This window comes from Lissotriton vulgaris, chromosome 3_1 (assembly GCF_964263255.1).
Source record: "Lissotriton vulgaris chromosome 3_1, aLisVul1.2, whole genome shotgun sequence".
NCBI classification, from domain to species: domain Eukaryota; kingdom Metazoa; phylum Chordata; class Amphibia; order Caudata; family Salamandridae; genus Lissotriton; species Lissotriton vulgaris.
The window spans coordinates 690222378-690240650 of record NC_141689.1 but is presented as its reverse complement, the minus strand read 5'-3'; positions in this window follow the sequence as shown (position 1 = coordinate 690240650).

Sequence of the window (18273 nt, the reverse complement as noted above, 5' to 3'; positions counted from 1 at the left end):
CGGTCTGGTGTGGCCGATGAAGCCAGTCTTAGCCCTCGTCTCCCGCCGCCCCCATCCCGCCAGGAATTGTCGCAAAGAGGCAAAGAGGTGAACATCCAGCCCCCACAGACCGCCTGTACAGTACTAATGATCCCCCTAATGCGCCAGCCAAGGGCCAAGGAGGGGGGGGTGAATGACACCAGGGGGGGGGGGGGGGGGAAGGGGCAGGCGGCACCAAAGGCGAGAGGATTAACAAGTGGAGCAAGGTCATGAAGTTCTAATCAGGCCAACATAAGGAAAGTGAGGGAGTGGGTGGCGGAGCTTGCAACCTCAACCACCCTAGGAACCCAAAGGGCAGTGTGGCGGTGAAAAATTAGGAGTGAGGCCCAAGATGGGGCGACCCTGAAGCATCCCCTCTGTCTGGTGTGTCTGAGTCCCTGGACTCGAGAGCCTGGCATCGCAGAAGATACGCAGTAAGTGGGCCCCATATGTCTTTAGGCCTTGACTTGAGGGGTAGAAGTTCGGCAAAATTATGCTGTTGGTCTTGCCAGGTAGACATCGTCGCGAGCCATTCCTTGAATTTGGGCGTGCGACCACGCCCCCAGCGGCACGCCACATGATGTTTCGCTATGAGGAAACTCAGAGCAAAGAATTTACGATGGGCTTGCATAGGAAGGTCCGTCTGTCCAAACAATTCTATCCTAGGGCAGGGAGACACAGATACGCCAATCATGTCCGATACAGCCGCAAATATCTCCTCCCAGTAGGCAGTCACCCTGTGGCATGCCCATGCGAGGTGGAAAAAGTCAGCACCCTCTGCCCCACAGCAAGCACATCTGTCATCTTCTCGGAGCCTGTAACGACATAGTTTAGCTGGGGTATAGTAAAGTCTATGTAAAAATTTGAAGTGTTTAAGGCGGAGGCGAGCATTGCCTGTTAGGGCTACAGCATGGGCGCAGCTCTCCGTCCATTGGTCATCAGTCATTTGGGTCTGTAGATCAGCGTCCCAGTCATGTCTAGCACGTAATGCAGGTGGAGAACCGGCTGCCTGAGTGTGTTTATATAATAGCGAGACAATATGCTTCGGAGAGTCGGTTTGGAGGAGGGTATGGAGGAACTGTACCGTCTCTGGTTCGTCCGGGAAGTTTGGGGTGACAGCCTTCACGTTCTGACGCAAGCGGAGATACAGGAAGGTGTCCATAACTGATGGGGAATCATCCCCAAAGAACTGTGCAGACGTTCTGAAGGTACCCTGATGGTACAGGTCCCCCCATGTGTGCAGCACCAAACATGTGAGCATCTTGCGTCCTATTTCCTTGCAGGCGATACGAAGTCTGGGGTCATGAAAGTGTGGCATCAGGGGCGAGTACAGAAAGGGTGTGCCTAATGCTTCAGCCAGGCGTCTCCAGGCAAGGACAGTGCAGTCCACCGTACTGGGTTCACGCTCTGAGATTTTGGTTTCTGTGTAAAAATAGCCCGACGGTGGAATCGGCCTCATGTAGCCGTCTTCGACTGCCAAATGGGGGGGGGGGGGGCGGTGGAGCCAGTAAGCCACAAAGTGAGCCTATGCGCAGTCTTAATACCTACGAAAATTCGGTACATCGAAGCCCCCCTGGTTGTAAGGAAGCATTAGTGTGCGCATGCTAATTCGAGGCTGCTTACCACCCCAGATCAGCCTGGACATTAGGGAAGTGAGGGAGCGAAAGAAGTGAGGGCCGGGATTATATGGGATGTTAGTGAACAAGTATAGTAATTTGGGCAGCACGACCATTTTGATCAGCGAGATGCGGCCAGCCATTGATAGCGGAAGGTGAATCCACCTGGTGACCTTATCAGTCAACGCGTCCAGAGCCAGTCCATAGTTGGCTCTGATAGTAGTGTCACGACACCTCGTCACGGTTATACCCAAATATTTGATTTCATCCGCTTCCCAGATTATAGGGTAATCCAGGGGGAACTGTGTTGTTATGGCAGTTAGTGGAAATATAGCTGACTTCGACCAATTAATTTGAATGCCCGAGAAGCCACCGAATTTAGTGATTTCACGGAGAAGGGGATTAAGGTTTTCTTTGGGTTTGTGGACATAGAGGGTCAGGTCATCAGCATAGAGGGCAATGAGCAACTGCCTGTCCGGGTATATAAGGGAGCGGTGATTGTGGTGCTGTCGCAGTTTGGCCGCTAAGGGCTATATAGCGAGCACAAACAGTACCGGGGACAGGGGGCATCCCTGTCGCGTGCCTCGTTGGATCTCGAAGGAATCAGACCGAGATCCGTTCAGCAGCACCGAGGCCATCGGTTGGCGGTAAAGCAGTCGTATCCAATCCAGGAAGCTAAAAGGGAACCCCATTCTCTCCAACAGAGCCAATAGATAGTCCCATTCCAGGGAATCAAACGCCTTGGTGGCGTCCAAGAACACGACTGCAGCCTCACACTTGGGAGTGATGTCTTGGATGACAGCCTGGAGGGTGCGCAGGTTGTGGGAAGTGGCGCGCTTGGGGACAAAGCCTGCCTGGTCAGGTAGAACCAGCCGCTCCATCAACAAATTGAGACGGGACGCAAGCACTTTCGCTAGTATTTTCATGTCCGAATTCAGGAGGGATAGGGGTCTATATGAGTCACAGGACTCAGGCGGCTTGCCCGGTTTTAGCAAGGACGCTATAAGAGCTTCTCGCATAGTAGTCGGCAGGATACCCTCCTCCATTGCTGCATAGTAAACCTGTTGCAGGATTGGAGCAAGAATATGCATGAAGGCCTTATAGAAATCAATCGGTAAACCGTCCGAACCTGGCGATTTCCCGGATTTCATAGACATGATCGCATCAGTGATCTCTTCAAGTTCGATGATGTGATGAATGAATTTTTGTTGGGATAGACCTAGCCACGCAAGTGCAGTGTCATCCAGGTAGGTGTTCAGGGGAGTGGGGTTGGACCGCTGGGAAGTGTAGAGTTTGGAGTAGTGGTGGGAAAGGACGCAAAGCTGTTCCGGAAGTGATCGCTGAGGCACACCGTGTTCATCCAGCAGGGTTGTGATATAGTTTTGGTATCTGGGGGGTTTTACCGCGAAGGCCAGCGCCTTACCAGGCCTGTCGCCTTCACCAAAGACACTCGCCACATACGGCTTACCCAGGAATTTGCACTCCTTGTCAGCCAGTTCTGCGTAGTCATTCAATTTTTCCCGTAGTGTCGCTCTAGCTGTGGAATTGGTTGGGTCCCCCCAACCTCCCGCTCAAGTTGCTTCAGTTCACGTTCAAGTTTACGCAATTCGTCCCTAAGGGACCTAAGGACCCCCCCACCCTTGGCAATACACCATCCCCTGACAGTGACTTTAAAAGCCTCCCAAACTGTGGTGATGCTAGAAACTGAGTTAATGTTACGGTCAAAGAAGTCCTGGATATCTTGCTCGAGCTCTGCCTTAAAGGCAGAGTCGGTGAAGTGCGCCGGGTAAAAACGCCAATTCAAATAGGGAGACGCATCGTGCGGGATATGCAGTGAAACATAAACCGGGGCATGATCAGAGAGGGTGCGAGCAAGGTGGGATGCTGAAACTATCCAAGAGGAGAGACCTGCAGAGCAAAAGATGTAGTCCAGGCACGCCCAGGTGGAGTGTACAGCAGAGTAATGTGTGCCTTGCAGCTGTGTTGGGTGCAGGTGCCTCCAGATGTCATGCAGGCGGCACTCCTCGACTATATTCAACAGGGCGCGCTGGAAATGCGTGTAATGTAGGGACTGAGGATGGGATCTGTCTACGTTGGGGTGAAGCGCCATATTAAACTCACCACCCAGGATTATGTGCGGAATCCCCATAGATTGGATCTTACCCCACAGAGTGAGGAGGGAGGACGGGTCATCTACATTGGGGCCGTAATAACAGGCGAAGAGGACCTTGTGTGAGTATAGCCTACCCCTTGCCATGCAGAATCTGCCCGTTGAGTCAGCTTCTGAACCCTCCAGAACAAATGGCACACCACGTTTCATCAAAATTGTCACCCCTCTAGCATAGTTGGAGTATGAGTAAAACACTCTGTTTGAGGCCCATCGGGCCGCGAATAGAGGAGACGTTCCTGACATTAAGTGTGTTTCCTGCAGCATTGCGACAGAGACATCATACCTTGCCAGATATCCCAACACCAACCTCTTCTTTCGAGGGTCGTTAAGCCCCCGGATATTCCATGACATCAATTTAACTCGCTGGATGGGGTCTGACCCCTCTATTTCACCTATGACAAGAGACACAAATAGGCATGCCCACATTGCGGGGGCCCAGCCCCTGTGTGAAACGCCACGCCATGTAAACAGATAGTAAGCATCAGCCCCACATAGATCAACCACACCAGAATGCGCATCGAATAACAGTGAGTACGACTGTAAGAGATCAAATCCCTAAACCACCCACACCAGCCACCCCAACCCGCCGGGCAAAGAACACCTCCCACCCCACCCAACATCCCAAAGAAACAAAGCATGATATACCAACAGTCTAAAGTCACACTTTCCCTGGAAGGGAGTAGGTAAGTTCGGGGATCACCCATTGGGGAAGCTTGCCAGGGGCGCCTGACCAGCCCCCTACCTCACGAGTCACACCCAAAAGGCGCCACTCGACAGCCGGATCGCCCATCATGGGATGCAGGTAGGTTGTTGAACCAAGTCTAGTATGCAAACCGGCCTTAAGAAAGTTAGTAAAGAGTACCTCACCGGGAATGAAGGACCTGGAGCCGCTCTCTGGGAATGTATGCAGTCTGCAAATGGCCGGATATCTCAGGACATAGTCAATCTTGCTGCTCCAACGGTGAGCGTGAGCGCGATCTGCTTCCCTCTGCGTGTCGCCCAGCTCGGTAAAATCCTCGGCCTGTTGCGGAGTGGTAAAGACGTGCTGCTTGCCGTGGTAGGAGATCTTCAGTTTAGCAGGGTAGAGCATGGCATAGGAGATGTCCTGAGATTGCAGTTTCTTTTTTATTGGTGCGAATTTCCGCCGGGCCTCCTGCACTGCTGGGGTAAAGTCTGGAAAGAAAGACAGCGTGGTGTTGCCATAGGCCACGGTGCCGATTTCCCGGGCGCGGAGGAGTACTGTATCACGGTCCCTGTAATTAAGGAATCGGGCAATGATGGGCCAGGGGGTAGCACCCGGGGGTGGTTTGGCCGCCAAGGACCTGTGCGCCCGTTCCACGATTAGATGTGGGGAAAAGGAGTCCTTCCCAAATAGTTCCACCACTAAGGCCTCCACAAAGGGCTCCATTTTCCCAGTGTTGGTGGATTCCGCCAGGCCAAGGATGCGGACGTTGTTCCTTCGGGACCTGGCTTCCAAGTCCTCATTCTTTTCTGCTATAACTTTGAGGAGCCTGTCCATCTGGGAAACCTGGCGGCGCGTGGCGGCGGCTCCGTCTTCCAGCCCAGAGACTCTGTCCTCCGCCTCCTTAAGACGCGCATCGTGTTGGTCTAGTTTCATCACAACGCCGTCAATGCGAGAGTTCATGCTATCGATTTTGGCGTCGATACTGGTTAGGCTGTTCCTCATGCCCAGGAGCAGGGACTTCCAGTCCTCGTCTGGCGGCGTGGTAGCAGTAGGGCTGTCGCCCGGCCCGGGCGTCATCTTGGTCGCCTTCCGAGTTTCGAATGGGATCTTCGACTGTTTGGCGTCGCCACGGCCCATGGTGCGCCCCTGAGACCCTGATGCCGCTATCGCAAGACCGTGGGAGGGTAGGGCCACCAGCGGTGTCCGGTCAGCGGGGAGAGGGCAGAGGGTATTGCAGAGGCAGGGTATACGATGGTGCACGAGCCTGGGCCCACCAAAATGGCGGTTAATGGGCAAGGGAGCGTAGCCCCCACTCAGTCCCCACCAGCAGAGATCCCAACGGTGGTAGTGTGGCCAAGGAGGGGGCCTCAAAGCATCACAGGAGTCAATGTGGGTCTCCCCAGGAGTCCAGATGACCAGCCGTGTCACCAAGCAGATCCGTAGAGGGAGTAGCTATCAGGGCGCCCTTCGCGCCAAAATGGTAAATGAAGGGGATAGTGGAGGTCTCTCCCGCAGCAAGCCGTGATCGTGACAAACGCAGGGGCGTCACTCGGCTCCAACAGGCAACAAGGAACAGGCCCCGCAGGGGGAACGGCGGGGCCCGCGAAGAGCAGGAGAAGGCTGCTGCCGCAAGCGGGAAGGCGCGCTCGGCCCCGTCACTGAGCAGGGGGATGGGGCCGATGCGGGAGCGGCGCACAGGAAGGTCTCTCCACAGGGGGGGATGTCCTCTCACCGCCGTACGGACCCGCACAGTTGAGCCTTCAGGGCCGCCCGCCCCCGGACTGCCGATGATGAACAGGCCGCCGAGTCCCCGGTGTTGCGTAGTCTTCCGCCGCGGGAGAGCAGGCACGCCAATGAGTGCGAGGAGCCGCTCCTTCGTTCTGCAGCAGCTAACTCCCGCCTCAGAGATCTCCCAAAGAGGTCCTTGGTATCGGAGCGTTCAAGATGAGGAAAACGCTCCCGGTGTTTTGAGAGCGTTTAGAGCCGGTTAGGATGGTCTGTCGGAGTATAAGCGGCTCAACCAGGCAAGAGCCCCACTACAGCGCGGCCATCTTGGTCCAGCGCCACCTAGCGCCCCCCAGGGAAAGGCACTCTTACTCCAACAGAAGAAAAGGAAAGGAAGTGAAAAGAAAGGGAAAGGAAGTGAATGCAGAGATCCTCCATTCAAGGCACTGCTGGGAAAGCAGCTGTCATATTGTGAGAATTATTTAGTTTGGCTAGGAAATACAATTCTGTGGGGGCAGGGAATCACTCATGATGTAAGGATTGTATTGTGGAAGACCTAGACACGGATAATGAAGATTATCAGTGAGTAACTGGGTCATAACTCATTTTCATCACATCCCAAAATCACTGCAGTATTTTCTTTGGCTGTTACTATTTTTTCATATTCAGTATGTGAAACATCAAACATTCCTCACCTGGCCCTTTTTGCAGAGTTATCTCCAACCCTTTTACTTTCTTCCTCCTATTTTTCTGACCTTCTTTTGTTGGCTTTAAAACTTTGGGCACTTTACCACTGCTAATCAGTGCTAAAGTGCATGTGCTCTCTCCTTTAAATTTATGAGATTATTGATTTACACCTGTTTGGCATATTTATTTTACTTGTAAGTCCATTGTACAGTGTTAATCCATATGATCAGGGCCTGTAAATTAAATGTTACTAGTCAGCCAGCTGTGCTGTTTTTACCACCCACGGAAGCAGCCTAACAAACATGTCTCAGGCATTCAACTGCAGGGCCTGCATTTACAGTGTACTATTACTTTGTCTTGGCATTAAAAACTACTTTCCAAACTTTAAAATCCCCTTTTACAACATATTGGTCACCCCTAAGGTAGACCCTAGGAAGCCCAATGGGCAGGGTGCTTTGTAGGTAAAAAGTTGGACATGTGCCTTTATTGTGTGGCATGTCCTGGCAGTGGCGAAGAGCCTATTTTGTTTCTCACTACTGTGAGGCCTCCTCCTGTTATGGACTAGCATTGTGAATTGCCTTATATGTTTTTAAGTGGTAATGCCTGATCTGAATTCAGTAACATTGATATGTTGGGTATATTTAGAATGGTAGTGACATATCCTGCTTACTGACACAGTTGGACTATTTTAGAAATGCCACTTTTAGAAAGTGTGTATTTCTCTGTGCTCATGACTTCTTGTACTTTTCAGCCTGCTCCAATCCATGACTGGGTCTCATTGACAGCTACACTTTATGCATAGTTAGTTTCCAGATAGCCATTACACAGAAGGGGTTGGGTGTGACAGGGTTATATCTGCATTCATCTGCATAGTGATACTCTTCCCTGGATAGGATAAATGGAGACGGGGCACTCTTACATTTGTACAGGCTGTGTACTGCCTTCACGCAAAGGGCTGATTTACCCCCTACTGATGTCTGGGGCCAGGGCTGGGGTTGAAAGGGAGTGTTGTGTACTTCTAAGGTTTCTATTGAAGTCACCTCTCGAACAAAGACCTTTTGAAGTATATGTAAGGGTGCTCTGACCCAATAGTTTTAGACACTGCTTGGGGATTGTAACCAGATGCTGCTGGCTTTACATGCTGGACATTGCCAGGGAAATGCTTTGATACCAGGAGAAACCACCTTTTGGACTATATGCTTTGCTGTGTTGACCTGGTACCTTCTGGACTGTAGGAGGTACTGCCACCTATCATCTGCCCTGAATGTGCTGGTCTGCCTGTCCCCTGCTTGTGCCCCCCAGTACGATCCAAGATCATATTTGCTTGCACACTGGTTATTTCCAATTCCAAGGTCATCAAAAGTTGCACCTGTACACCGCTGCCATCGGACTCTTGTTGTTTGGAGTCTAGCAGCAGTTTGGATTTGAGTAGGAGCTATGCTGAAGTGCTCCCTTCTTGCCTACTTGTTTTACTGCCAGTGCATGGTGAAGCACTGCTGGGGGCAACTGAAAGTGCTTGTGGAGCGCTTTGCTGCCATAGGAATATAGTGTGTGCTGAGCGCTCCTCATCATTATTGAGTGACCTTTGAAAAGAGAGGGCTGTGTCGAGGCTCCTGCTCCTTGGCAGATAAACCGATGCGTGGTTCATTGCAATGAGGGAGGTCTGGGATTTTGATTCAAGGGGCACTTCCAGCAAGATAAGCACGCCAATGCGCTTGCCACACCGGTGTTGAGAGAAGTACACCTCACAAGGAAGCCGCCTGTGTTAGCTCGGAATGTGCCTAACTCTCCCTGTGTAGAGGGGAAGATCGGGTACCTTTCTACCATTTTTCAAGTACGGGCAGGCCACACTCAAGAAGGCGCCTCTTGCCGGAGGATCAAAATGCTGAGCAGCACTGGGTCCCGCCTACCCCTTGGAGGGGGAGGCCGTCACAGCGCTGCCCGTTCCGTGAGTCGTGGACCTCTACAACTCTTGTAACTTGTCTGTTACCCTGGTGTGGGCGGGCACTGGTGCTGTTGTGGATCTGCTTCCCATTGGATTTCCTTCCCTGGGGATCCGCACACCCACGGGCAGCTGTACCTGGTGATTAAGCACGCGGGGGACTGGACGGGGTCTCCCCGCACAGGGTTAACGTTGGTGCCTTCTCCCCTTTCTGGGTAAGATGTACCTGAGGGTACCAGTTCCTTGTTGGTACATGATGGGTGAGTCCACGACGGAGGCTCCCAATCTGGAACTGGTTACCTTGGAAAAACTGGAAATTACCTCATGTTGCATAATGACGATGCCCAGCGTTTTGTTTTGGGAATGCCATTGTGACCACAGGTCTCACAAGAATCTACCGTATAGCACATAATAGGAGTGCAGATGTGCTGCCCCCTATGCCATTATGGGACTATTTGATGATCTATGTGTTTATAGAGACTTATAATGGTCAGTGGTGACTCGTGCTTTTTTATATAATCTGTTGCATTTCATGCTTTGATGTAGCAATATATATAATTCTGATTCTGGTACTGTCAGGATTGACATAGTATGCACTGTATTTGTTATCCATGCCATTTTGGTTATGTTCTGTGTACAATACACTATATATATATTTTTATATAATTCTTTGTGGGGTCTCTTTTGTGGTGTATTTATTGTGTTGCTGTTGAGCTTTACACATACCTCTGATGCTAAGCCTGACTGCTCTGCACCAAGCTACCACAGGGTGAGGACAGTTTATCTTGGGTGTGTAGCTTACTTGCCCTTACCAGAGTGGTGGGATCTGCCTGGCTTAGGTGCATACCCAAGCCAACCAGAAACCCCCTTTTTAGCACATGGAATCTTAGTTATTGAGCACACGTTGCTAAGAGATTGGTGTTCATTAGTGGTATACATTTATTAAACAAGATGCAGCATTAAAATTATGAGTGAGCTAGATCCATCTCTTGAGGGCTTTGCATGAATGAGGTCCTCTGAGAAATATCCTTAAAAACATGCTGGTATACAATATGTAGATGGGTGAAGCTTATAACTGTGAAAACATGATATTGAGTCCTATTTCTTTAGTGTTAAGGTCTCCCTCTGCACAAATATAGTTTGACACGCACTGTGGACATTTGCACAGTTCATGTATTGGTAGTAAGGCAGAGCCTAGTTTTCAACATTGCCAACCAGAAGAGGAATTTCAAGAAATTAATGAAGTCAGCAGGGTATTCATGTATTGCATCTTTTGTCTCAAGGATGTCTAAGGTTTTCTCTGTGAGAACATCCTGACACATGCTCTTTAGATATGTTTTGCTGAAAGTAACATCTTTGTGTTGCATGCTTACGGTCCATAGATGTGTACTGAGAAAAAGTGTATATAAACTGCTCAAACCTGCATGCATTTTAGCATTACATGCTCCAACTGGTCATTTTTGGATGCAAACTCTACTCGGCTGAAATGACAAATTTGTCTCGATTATTTGCAATGCTGCTACCTGTTTTTGCATTAAAAGCACGGCAGTCGTTTGGTTCCCGACGTGTTGTGTTTTATTTTAAAAATAATGTTGCAACTAAGCATAGCAAAGGAGCCAAATGCGTATAGAGATGGTCGGCGAGAAATACTTTATAAGGACATTGAAAATATAGCAGCCAGTATAGGAATTTGCATTGTTTTGAGAAGTAAAGGCCACATACTTGATCGGTATCTATGACCAAACTCCCACAAGCCACAAAGAGTCAGACTCTGACAGGAGGCAGTACCCACATAAAAGTCACTTTTTTTCAAGAAAACATATTGACACGTGAAAACGTTCTGACACGCAGAAGAATGATCCACCTTCACAGGAAATATCATTGCTAAAAGTCCCTTAATAAAAGTGTCCATACATTCAGGACTTGTTCTTAGAGAACCACTGTATGCCTTCCAGGAACAGGAGCTCCTCAGCATTCCAAGACAGGTCTACAGTGAATATACAGTTTTAACTAGTCCACAAGATTTCAGTGCAGCAGTATTCACACTTTTTGTCCAAAAGGACATTCTGCCTTTTCCAACCACAGGAGAAATGTTTCACAAGGGAAGGCAGGAGAAATGTCGAGATGTATCTAGCTCACTGGTTTTCTTTCAGAAGGCCATAGATTTCTCAGCCGTGTGACAAATCGCACTCTCCTGCCAGAGGAGAAACGTTCCACAAAGGAAAAGGGGGATGCACTAGCAAGACCTATATCTCTGTATGTCTGGGATTCAACAAGGGTACCACTAACTCTTGAGATTTCTGATTCCAGAGATTCTATGTAGACATTCCTTAAATTAGTCCTCAGTGAGACAGGAATGACTTCCTCTTTCTTAAGTGTAGCAAATAGCGAAATCTTCTTTTTATCATCTGTTCCAGAGATATCTCTCTGGAAATTTGGTCAAAAAAGACATTTTAAATTCTGAAACTTCTTATCAATGGACTATGCATATGACTGTAATCTCCCAGCTATTGACTATGAGCTCTCAGTCTCAACATATAGGATGTAAATTCAGTTTCCCCCTCTGGTATTGTGCAGCAGTATGACCTAGCTCATGTTCTACAGACATGAATTCAAGTAAAAAGCAATCCCTCAGGTTCCTTCACCCCAGATATTATCACAGAGGATCCTTTCCTTTTTGTTTTAAGCTCTCCTAGTATCCAATCCATACCAAGAGCAGACACACTTACTCCTGTCAGGAACAGAAGTATATATCCACCCCATCCCCCATCTGCTAAACCCCTCTCATGCAGGTTGCATTCAGAATGCTGACTCTGTTCTATTGGTGATGTAAGCATTTTTTTTCGATTGATGTTTTTTCTATTTGGAAACTCTGTAATTCTCAATTTTAATATTTTTTCAAACTGTCCTTCACAATTAGAAGACAACATAAGAAAAATAAAGAAATAATGTATTCAATCTCTGAACCAACTACTTACAACTTATGGGCCTTATTTACAAGCCCCTTCCGACACTGTGCATCCCTTTTTATGGGGTTAAAAGTGATGTTCCGGCGGCGTAAAGGGCTTGCAAATAAGCCCTTCAATACTAATCTGTAACGGCCATTCAGGCATGTGTAACCACTGCTTTAAATGGGTTGGTGCTCCACGGTACGGAGTACCAGCACCTTTTTATTTTGAGAGGGAGAGTAATGCAATACTTTTAATTGGAGAGTACCGGCATTTCTCAGTAACAAGCAGGTACTCTAGTATTTCTATGTTTCCATTTTCAAGCACTGCACGTAACCTGTAAGGCCTGGATGCCAATCACGTGTTCTCATCTCTTCCGGTGACCTTCTAGTAAAGTAGCAGTGGCTTTTGTTTGCAATAAGCGCATGAAGCAGGTGGGATTGATAGTTCAGTTTAGAACGTTAATTCCTTTTATTAAGCTATGGTTAGGCACACCGTATTTAATATTCCTGGAACTGATCAAGTACTGCAGGCGATACAATGCCGGCCACGTGAACAACTTTTCCATACAAGAGAATCTATACGCTGAGAAATTGGGTTTAATATGAATTTATTTTAAACATTTGAGATTTGAGTTTGCAATCCATGTTATGCATTGTAAATATGCTCTGCAGCCCTGGCTGCAGAAAAAGTGCCCCGCTAAAAGCACATGCTGAATTTAAAGATGCAAATAGGTAAAACTTTCCCCTTAATCCTGCACATTGTGTGCACATAGACGTTTGAATTGCTAAAATTATAGGTATTGTACCTTTACAATAAAAAGTGGCTGTCTTTTTAACCGGAGCCCATGTGGCAGACACTGATGAGCAGTACCAGCTGCCACGGATTGAAGGTGGGGAGGGGGAGTAACAAAAAGAAAATGAAACTTGTCTTCTCGCCACGTCTCTTCTGGTCGTCCTCCTCGTGCCCCTCCGTTCCAGAACAGGAAGCACCCAGGCTCCCCTAAGCTAATCACAATTCTGCTATGCACGCTGTGATTGGCCTGAGCGCCGTGGTTCGGCGCTCAGACGGGGACTGGAAGCCTGGGCATGTTCTCCACCCAGGTATAATGCAGCCTGGGTGGAGAACATGCAAAGTGAGCATTACTGCTTGGCTGGCCCAAGACGGCCGGCTAAGCATTCATGTGTACTAACAGGGTGCCCACCACTCCCCCCATCCCTGTCAGGAGGGCAGCCCCGCCTGACTGCAAAGCTGCAGCTACAGGAACCAATAAAATGATAATAACATTGAGTTATTATCATTTTATTTTTAATTTATTTACACTGTGAAAAGCAGTGGGGTGACGCTGCTGATTAGTAGGCCAAAGATAACACTGAGGTTAAACACCAGAGGGCAGATCTACAAGAGCTTGTGCTGCTGACATGATTTTTTTTTAATGCAGCAGCAGCGCTTTCTTTGCTCCATATTTACAATATGACACATCTAGGCAGATGCGTCACTTTTTGTTGGTCTGCATAGTTTTTTCCTTTTGTTGCAATCGGCTGCATCGCGTTAGTTATAATATATCCAAGGTAGGCGTTCCCACCTAAAATCCCCTGTGAAACTGATACAGTGGTATTTATTACATTTTGCAAAAGTGTTGCATCTTCGGAAAGCAGGCTGCTGAGCCTGAGATGCATCAAAACTCCTGCACCTCTAAAATTCAGGAGTTGGGATTAGGCATTGGCCATGGCATAGGTATCTGATCAACTGAAGTGACTTGAACCATTGTAGTCTGCAATCAAGTCACATCCCCTCAACAAGTAAGTGCACACATAAAGTAGGTAACACAGTAAATATCACATCACACATCATCACAGACTTGTATGCACTCACATTGTACGCAAATATAATATGGCTCACATATATAGGCATAGTGGTACACAAAAGTACACTATGCCCACTTGTATGCGTGACAACCAGGACCAATGTAATAGAGTGTAAGGTGAGTTTTTCACCTTTTCACACGCTATTACATCAGTCCCTACACAATATGCTGCTTGAATCAGTCAAAAACGGGTGCATCACCGCTGATATCTAACGCATTGCTGTAGTTGCATCAGTCTTATGACCAACTACAGCAATGTGGCACTTTTGAGCAATATGCCTTGCGGCATCCTACCCACGGATGAAGCAGCATTTTTGACGCATCCATGAGACTTTGTGATATTGAGCTCAGTATTGTTAATATGGCATATCCATTGCGTCGTAAGATTTTTAACGCATGCGCAAGAAATCTTTTGGATGTATCGCTGCCTCGGTGCACTGATGCATCATTTCTTGTAAATAGGGCCCTAGATTTCTAGAGCAAAAATGGAGAGCAAAAGAGTAAGATGGCCATCCTCAATACAAGTTAACTTTGCTTTAACTTTTTGCAGTGTTACTCAGGTGGGTGTTTTGAGTTCCCTTCTAAAAGGACATTGCTGTGAGGGACACATGTGAAGCAACTAAGGCTGTCTCTGTCATTTTGTTCTCATCCAATCCTCATGAACCCTGGGCAAGCCTTTACACCCTTCAATAGGAGCCACCACACCGTTTGTAGACCTCCGAAGTAGAGGCATTTGAGTGGCAGCTGAGCTGATGCAATTTCAGGTTTCATTGATGATTATCGTTGGAGTTGGAAGATTAAATATGTCGCTCTCACCTAGTATGATTCAGAAAAGGGGGTGGTGATGAACAGAGTGTCTGAATTAAGCAGACCACTCTTACCCAGTCCAAAGATCAGGGCTTGATCCATCACCGTTTTTTAGCTCACTGCACCATCCCAGCTCAGAACTTGGCTATATGCAAATTAGTCTGACCCTGGCCCAGTGCATCATGGAAACAGGGCAGACCAAACTACCAAGCCAATTCTTATACTGGGAAGGAAACAAGCTACCGGGGACCGGTTTCTGGCATTTCAGCCGTCTTCGGCCCGGCTTGCTTGAATCCTGATGGTGCAATGAGCTAGGGACTCACATCTGAGTATACCCTTCCACGCTTATGGTGGACAAAAATGATTCAGAAAAGGGGGTGGTGATGAACAGAGTGTCTGCATTAAGCAGACCACTCTTACCCAGTCCAAAGATCAGGGCTTTATCCATCACCGTTTTTTAGCTCACTGCACCATCCCAGCTCAGAACTTGGCTATATGCAAATTAGTCTGACCCTGGCCCAGTGCATCATGGGAACAGGGCAGACCAAACTACCAAGCCAATTCTTATACTGGGAAGGAAACAAGCTAACGGGGACCGGTTTCTGGCATTTCAGCCGTCTTCGGCCCGCCTTGCTTGAATCTTGATGGTGCAATGAGCTAGGGACTCACATCTGAGTATACCCTTCCAAGCTTATGGTGGACAAAAATGATTCAGAAAAGGGGGTGGTGATGAACAGAGTGTCTGAATTAAGCAGACCACTCTTACCCAGTCCAAAGATCAGGGCTTGATCCATCACCGTTTTTTAGCTACCTGCACCATCCCAGCTCAGATCTTGGCTATATGCAAATTAGTCTGACCCTGGCCCAGTGCATCATGGGAACAGGGCAGACCAAACTACCAAGCCAATTCTTATACTGGGAAGGAAACAAGCTACCGGGGACCGGTTTCTGGCATTTCAGCCGTCTTCGGCCCGGCTTGCTTGAATCCTGATGGTGCAATGAGCTAGGGACTCCAAGGAGGGACTAACAAGCCAAATAAGGAATCAGAATCCAGCATTTAGGAAGGACAATGAACAAAGCCAATGACAAATATGGGCGGAGAGTGGGTGGGGCTTTAAGCACATACTCTAATACAGCATGACTCGCAGACCAGCACATTCGCTGCCCAAAGTCAACCAAATAAGATCTCCTATGCCTTGCTCTGTTACTCTACAGGCCTTGTACTCAGTCTGTAAAGTAATGATAATCTATTTTAACACAAGGCCATACAGCCAACTAGGGTACTTTCTACCTTATGTTAATGACTGTACCAACTGTGAACGTCTTTGGAAATAGTTGGACTTAATCAACGTGGCCATTCAAAAGTAACCTTTCCATTAGCTTACTAGCTTCAGTTGCTTGTTGCTACTACTTAAAATTGTCAATGTTCTTTAAGTTTCTGCTGCCTCAAGTTTTCAATAAATAATGTTGGACTTGGCCCTTTTGGCAGCTTCACCCCGAAACTTTTTGCATTTGCCTAGCCTGTTTCTGTAACCTGGTGTCGGTGATTTTAGGCCTCTGCGCACTTTTTCACTGTGGTCCAGTGTAAAGTGCGTGAGCTCTCTGTGTATGTGTGGTGAGACTGGCCTGCCCTCCCATAGGAATGCATGGGGAATGTATGTGTCCATGGTGGTTCCTAATGTGTGGGGAGTGCAGGGTCAAGTTTGGTATGTGCGAACTCTTGTGATTAAACACTGCTCGATGATGTGCGCAGATTTATTATGTCTAGTGTGGAAGTGCCACTTCTAGAAGTTGGCATGTCTGTGCAGTGAATGTGAATTGGCTGCTGGCTTGTGATTGGCTGGAGCTGGCTGGTGTGCCTGGCTCCCGGAGTCAGGATGGGTCTACCCCAGTGGTGAATGGAGAGATCTGCATGTTGATAGGAGGGAGGAGTGCACCTGGGACCTGAATAGGCCTTCCTTCCACAATGCTGGCTCCGCCCCCTGTTGTGCGTCTGATGTCCCTAGCCTGGCCAGTGAAAGGGGGAGAGGGGCAGAGCAAAACAAAGTGCTCAGGAGTTCCCCATAACCAGTTGTAGCTGGTTCTCCCATTGCCTGCACCCTGCTAGACAAAGGATTTTGGTGCATAAAAAGGGGGCTGTGACCCCATGAAAATGTTATTGTTTGTGGATTTGAATCTACCAGGGGCCTGCTGCTGCTGGGGCTCAGGGGAAGGCTTACCTCCCTGGGCCCTGCCCAGCCCATGTATGCCTGGAGGACTTCTCCTTGGACCCCTTTTGCCTGGCCTGGGAGGGCTGGAAGTCTTTCCCTGCCTTGGAGCTTTATGGGCTCCCTCTCCTTGTCCCTGGACTGGGATTATTCGCTTTGGGGAGTGCTGGACTTCTACCCCTATGAGCTCCTTCTATTTATCCCATAAGAGCGCTGTGGCTATGACCTGCTGGGATAGAGCTATATTTTTTATTGCATAGCGCTTCCCTTATTACCCCAAGCGCCTCTCTTCGCAGCCTGCTGCATGGCCGTCTATTTTTGATATTCTCATTTCAGGTGCCCACCCTGCATTATGTTGATTGCCCAGTGCGCAACTGCATCTTCATTCTTACTTTATAGCTAACGTGGGTGCCCACCCTGCTTATTGGAGTCTAGTACGGGTGCCCATCCCGCCTCCACCTTTGTTTTTGAACTCGAGGGAGCCTACCCCTCCTTTGCACACAGAGGAAGAAAATCGCTGCTGCGGCCCGAGCAGCCGCTGATGTCATTCTGGGCCGCACTGGGATTGTTCCAGCCGTCCGAGACTCCGGCGCCGTCACAGAGGTGCCGCGCAGGGATTGGCCCATCAGTGAAGGCTTCCCCACGCTTGGAGCACGTGCTGAAGAGACCAGCGCCAGGCGGGGACGACGCGGGGCTCCCATGATGGAGGTAGAACCCCTCAAGCGCCACGAGAACAGCTGGGAAGCGGAGGCGGCTCGGGGCACACTGCCTGTGCCTGCCCCCACAGCAAGTAACAAGGGAGAGCCCCGGAGGTGCCAGTCGTCGGAGAGAAGCCCCTGCATAGCCGGTGAGTGAGGTCTGAGGGGGCATCTGTATTCCTAGAGCCAGATGGCTCCCAGGAGGCCACCGTTTATTTAAAGTCCCTGTGAGGGGCTTGGGCCAGAATTGTTTGCTGAGTCCCCAGAGCTGGACTCCAACGTGTGGGGGCCATTGTTTAGAGTCCCCCGAGTGGGACTACAATGTTGGGACACAGTTTGTTTAGGAGTCCACCGAGTGGGACTCAACAGCCAGAGGGGTCTGTGATTTCTCCCCGTGTTTTGCCCCACAGTGCTTGGGGGAGCATACTTATTTAGGAGCCTCTAGGCTCCAATGTCTTGGGGCCCTAGTCAGTTATTTAAGGAGCCAGGGAGCTCCTGGGGCACAGTTGATTTCGGGAGCCAGGGTGCTCCAGGGCCCTTATTTGTCTTCAGAGCCCCGTGTGGCTCCAACATTGGGCACAATCTGTTCAGAGGGCCAGTGAGAGCCCCTGCCCCAGATGAGTGATTTCCAGCTGCCCAGCAAGTAGTGGGCAGCTGAACCATTTAGGTTCTCCTTATTTTTAGGGGACATATTCTTGGGGACTCTACAGCTGCCCAGCAAGTAGTGGGCAGCTGCAACGTTTAGGTTTGCGCCGGTGACGCACCCCTGACTGGCGCTGACATTCTGGACACAGGACATTTGAACCCCTTCTTGATGGCCAGTTGGCCAGGAGGGCTGGTATGTGGATAGGGCGCAAGGCCCTAAATGTGATATGTGCTTTAAATGTGGTGCTAGGAAATGTA